We start from the raw sequence: 6000 nt of genomic DNA on the forward strand, positions 1-6000 counted from the left end.
CATAAATCCTACTTAGAGACAAACCTCAGGAGATGTGAGAAGCATGTACGAGCCAAAGATAAACAGCCTGTTTTGTCCTTGGACACATAAGCTGGATTTTCTTCAGTAATCCAGGCCCTTCTCGGAAACAGCCAAGAGCAAGGAAACTTTACAGCATGATCCATAGCCACACACACACACACACACACACACACAAACACAAACACAAACACACACACACACACACCAAAAAGAGCGAGTCTGGCATTCAAGGCAGATGACAGCCACAACTTGGGCAGAATTTCAGCATGCCACTTCTTCCTCCCAGACCCTGCCAACACAGCTCGGGCTGATCCACACAAATTCCACATTTCCACTCAAGCCCCATATAGCTCTGCTAATACCCATCAGCCCGCAGACAAAATCTTTTACTTCCCAGCAAGTCTGGAACAAAAAAGATGCATTTGCACGGGCTTTGGGAATAAAGGAGAGACACTGGAGGCCCTCAGGATTATCTTGGCAGAGAATGAATTTTGTTTGCATGTGTATGATTCATCAGGCATTGATTAAGAGTCACAGGATTTGGGGACTGGCATCAATCAGAGCACCTTACAGTGGAAACAAATAAACCTACCTTCCAGGGCCAGAGGGGAACCCAAGAGCGGTGGCCATCCAGCTTTTGTTGAAACGTTCTGGAGAGGTGGCAGATTTTCCCCCAGTCTTCACTCCTCTCTGTGTCCCCATCCTCTGTCAAGTGACCTGCAGCTCTTCCCACAGAGGCAGAACGTGCTTCCCTGACCCCGGACTTCAGGCTTGGCCTTGAGACTTGATTTGGCCAGTGAGACACTAGTGGAGCAGCAAAAGCAGGGGCTGTGAACATACTGGGGGGTAGACTCTCCCCCTTGTTCGCCTCTTTCTCCAGAACAAGAAGCCACCCCAGTGAGGCCACCCACCCGAGGAGGACGAGAGAGCCAAGATACCGCGTGAGGCAGCCCCCAGCCACCCCCAAATCCAGGAGAGTCAGCGCTGCCATGTGAAGCCATGAGTTGGGCTGGCTTGTTATGCATCGTTATTGGGCCAGTAGCTGACCAATACAGACACTGCAATACCACACTTCCAGGGGCAGGCCTCTGAGGTCTCTCCATTACTTTTATGAGCAACTCACTGACTGGTTCTGATGAAGAAACTCACCTTGACGAGGATGGCATTGCCTTGTCGATATCATTGTCATTGGACAGTGACATTTCTGCTGTGCCAGCTTTGCCCCTCTTCACCAGGCAGTGGGTGGGCTTGGCCACTGAAACAATCCAGAACAAGGGTAGTCAGTCCTGGATTCGGCTGCCTGTCAGCTAGGTTGCGATAGCTCTCGAGTCTCCCCTGCATCTCCCTCCCTCCTTGGGATGCTGGGGGAGACACCACTTATGGAGAAGATTGGTCTTGGCACTCAGTGTGTCCACACAACTGAGGAACTTCACAGGGTGAGCGATGATCAAGCCAGAGGCAGGTCACTTTGGAGAAGGCAGAGCCCCCACTGCAGCCGGGCAGCTCTGGTGACCCTTCCCTCCACCCCTTGCCCTCTGGCTCCCATCACAAGTGCTCTGTCCTGAACAGATGCTTGTACCCCCAGGTTCATGTCGGCATCACTCACAACCACCCAAATGTAGAAGCAACCCAAGTGTCCATCAATAGATGAATAGAAAAACAATGTGTGGTCCATCCATTCAATGGAATATTATTCAGCAGTAAAAGGAAGGAAATTCTGACACAGGCTGCAACATGGATGAACCTTGAGGACATTATGCTCAGTGACATCAGCCACTCACAACAGGACAAATACTGTATGATTCCGCTTATATGAGGTCCCTAGAAGAGTCAAATTCACAGAGACAGAAAGGAGGATGGTGGCTTCCAGGGGCTGGGGAGTGGGAATGGGGATCTATTGTGTAATGGGCACATCTAATTTGGGATGATGTCAAAGTTCTGGCGAGGGATGGTGGTGTTGGTTGCACAACACAAATGTGCTCAATGCCACTGACTGTACACTTAAACATGGTTAAAATGGAAAATTTTATGTTATAAATATCTTACCACAATTTTAAAAAGTGACCTGTCCTATGTACCAGCTCCCTAAGGCCCAGCTCCTACCCAGCTGTCAGAGAGCAAGGCTGTCTGGGAAGTGGAACCATCATGGGGTGGGCATGGGGAAGGCACTGCTGCCGCCGCCACCCCCTCCTCCTTGGTTTCCTTGGTTTCTGCAGGAATCTCTAGCACCCTCATTGCTTCAACTCAAATGAACTGACAGCTAACGGGAACCACCCAGGCATAGGGGTGGGCCAGTAGGAAGATACTGGGGCAGAGAGAGTGTCCTCCTGATGCTCCTCTGATCCCACAGAGGCAGCAGCCCCCCCCCCACCGTGGTGGCAAATCTGTATGGGGCATGTTTATTGCACACCCTCAGCGGAGGGGAGGGCTCTTTGTGGCTGGTGTCTGGTTGAAAGTTGGAACTTGAGCAGGTGGGGTCCCAGTTGCTGATCCTCCTCCTGGTTGCTGAACATGTCAGGGGTCTTCCTTCATGACATCATTCCTGTGTTGTCACAACGTTCTCCTCTTGCTTTAAAAGAACATCCTTCACTTGACCCTGCTGCTCAAGAAATTTTCTCTAAGGTTCTGCCAGGCTACGGAAGGCAGATGAGAATGTAGGCTGTAAATCAGGAGCCCTCATGACATTTAGATCCATTAATCCATCAAAAGAAGATTTGCTACCTCTTAGCATCCAGAGGGAAACCAGAAATCCTCTCCCGTGATTGCCCGGAGGCTTAGGCACCAAAATACTACTACTCAGCACTTTGTATAGGGACGTTCAGGAATTTGTGGGACGTCAGTGCTCTTCCCTGTGTCTATCACTTGCAGGTGTACCAACCACCCAACCCAAGCTGAAGGAGTTTGCTACCAGGTGCCTTTGCTTGTCCCCAGATTGTCTGTGAGGGAAGAAACTAATCTTGAAATGTCGAGGAGAACATAAGCCACCACCATAACCTACAGGATCCAAACAACCTTCCAGACCGGGAGTTCTTTGAGAGCCGGAGCCACCTCTGTCCTCCAGCACTTAGCCCTGGGCCTGGCAATGGATAGGTGGGTGGCTGGGTGGTGGGTGGATAGATGGATGGATGGATGGATGGGTGGATGAGTGGATAGGTATGTGGATGGATGGATGGATGGATGGATGGATGGGTGGATGGATGGATGGATGGGTGGATGGATGGATGGTGGATGGGTGGGTGGATGGGTGGGTGGATGGGTGGATGGATGGATGGTGGATGGGTGGGTGGATGGGTGGGTGGATGGGTGGATGGATGAGTAGATGAATAAATGAATCTCTGGCCAAGGAGCAGAAGTTCTTGCCCAGAATCTACCTCAGTAGCCTTGCAACTTCCTTCATTTGTAAAATGGGGTGAGGATAATTCTTTTTCTGCCCATCCCATAAGGTTGTTGTGAGGAAAAAATTAGATGATATAAAATCCTTTGGCCACCTCTATAGAATTATACCAATGAGAGGAAGTATTGTTCAAAAGAAAATGTTTTCTTCAGCCTAATAAATGCTTCTAGGAGAACTCACTGATTCAATCAGTGACTTAGGGAATCCTCTTAGGGTAAACAGCACTTTCTATGTTCAGAGGCAGGATTCAGAACAGTAGAGACTTGGTCAATAAGCCATCTCACCTTAGAGCTGCACATTACATTATATTTGTTACACCTGTACCTCCTACAAGACTGTGAGCTTGTCGGTACTATGTCTTAGACCTATAATCCTCCCATCAGTAAAAATGAGTAACTAATAGGCACTCAGATACCTACTACAGTGATAACCAAATCATATCATGAAAAAAGACATGACTTTACAAAAACAATGCACAAATACTAGGGTGAAATACCTGTGTGAACCGTGTCCTTGTATGACTCTGAGTTTAGAGATAGACATTTGAAGTGGCTTTTTACCCATTTAAGCCTTATATGGACGTGGGGCTTGTGTGATCGTGAGGGGGAACGGGCACGTGCAGGGGAGGTATGTGAGACAGTCCACACAAAGAGCCCGATGCAGGGGCTGACATATAAAAATGCTCCATTCATATCAGCTTATTATGGTCTCTGTGACTTGGGGGTTACTTGCCACTGTGGTCCCCCTCTGTCTTCTTTCCCTGTCTCGCTGGCCTCCCCTCCCCTTTGGATGGGGCAGGAGGTGGTGAGGGCGGTCCAGGTCAGAGGGGGGACAGGAGCATCCAGCCACGCAGGAGGGGCTGAAATCCCTGTGCCAATGACCCCGCCTCCTCCTCCTCCCCACTCCAGGTGTCATCCAGCTGGACCCCAACTGCCAGGGCTGGAGGGTCAAGCGTTCGCTTCTCCTGGGTGTACACAAGGGTACAGAACCATCCCTGGACTTATTTGGGTCTCCAGACCAAGGCAAGCTGGACTGGGAAAGAAAGGGGATGAGACTGTCACAGGCTTGTCCTCAGAGCACCCCCAGTGTGCTGGCAGCCACCTGCTGCAGGGCTCACTGGGGGGCTAGGAACGAGGGAACACAGTGGCAGTTTTTATGCATGACAGCTCTATGAAAAGGGCGTAGCATTTACTTTAGCAAATTTGGGACTGGGGATTGATGAACTGACCAAGGTTGGTAAATATCAAGGGTTAAGCAGCAGGCCCCCCCATTATCCACACTGCCTCTGAGTTGCGGGCATCAGGCTTCCTAAAGGACAGGAGCTGGGGTCAGCAGGGACTCGGTCACATTAGAATTCCTAATATCACGGTCTCACACTTGGGGATGAAATGAAACAGCTCTGTTTTAACCACATAATGTCCCCGGGAGCTGGACCCCAAATGATCTCTAATTATTAGAGAAATATCTGATTTCTGGGCCGGTTTCGAAGGCCGCTATTGTGGCCATGTGCTCTGGAGGACACGGGCGAGGAGGCATTCCCTAGGCTCAAGACATTAACCCCCAGTTGAGCAGAAAAGCTAGATGCTCATGGAGCCTGGTGCCTGAGGCACTGGCTAAGGGTCCCAGGGAAATTTCGGCTCTCTCACCACCTTCCCTAAGAGGTTCTCATAGGAGACTCCCCTCACCCCTGATCCAGGGCTCATTCAGAAGTAGAGAGGGGACTTGTCTTTGGTTGTCACAGGTCTGGGGACATTATGGTGCTGAGTGGGCAGGGACCAGGGATGCCAAATGCCCCACAACTGCACACACAGAATCGTTGCAATCGTTAAATTTTCTGTATCAGCTTGGCTGGGCCATGGTGCCCAGTTGTGTGGTCAAACACCATCTAGATGTTGCTGCGAAGGTACTTTTCAGATGAGATTAACATTTAACTCAATAGATGACCCTCCCTAATGTGGGCGGGCCTCATCAAATCAATCGAAGGCCTTATCTTAAGATAAGGTTCCCAGAAGAGGAAGGAATTTTGTCTCCAGACTGCCTTTGGGCTCACAACTGCTACATCAACTCCTGCTGGAATGTCCAGCCTGCCAGCCTGCCCTGCAAACTTCAGACGGTCCAGCCCCACAATCTCAGGAGCCAATTCCTTAAAATAGTCCCTCTCTCTCTCTATCCTCCTCCCCCCTACTCCCCACTCCCTCTCTCTGTATATATATCCTACTGATTCTGTTTCTCCGGAGGACCCTGACTAATACAACCTGCCCCAAACACCAACAGTGCCCCCCCAAGAAAGCCACTGAGTGGCCTGGCCCAGTCCCACGTGGACCCCCTATCCCCTGCCTCTACAATGAAGGGACAGGACAGAAGTCCACTCTGCGCTAAAGTTCTGCGATTCGACATTAAAAGGGGAACCCATGGGGCTGCCTGTGGGAAAGTGCCGGACGTGTAGAGGAGACAAAAGTTCCAGGTCATGAAATGAGGCCGAGTCCCCTCAAAGCTGGCCTGTGAGCCCGCCCACCGGCCCCCAAAGACCAGCAGCCCCTTTGCAAATGGTTCCAGCCCATAGCCCTTCTCCCACACACGTGGAG

Source organism: Hyperoodon ampullatus, assembly GCF_949752795.1.
Source record: "Hyperoodon ampullatus genome assembly, chromosome: 19".
Taxonomy (NCBI): domain Eukaryota; kingdom Metazoa; phylum Chordata; class Mammalia; order Artiodactyla; family Ziphiidae; genus Hyperoodon; species Hyperoodon ampullatus.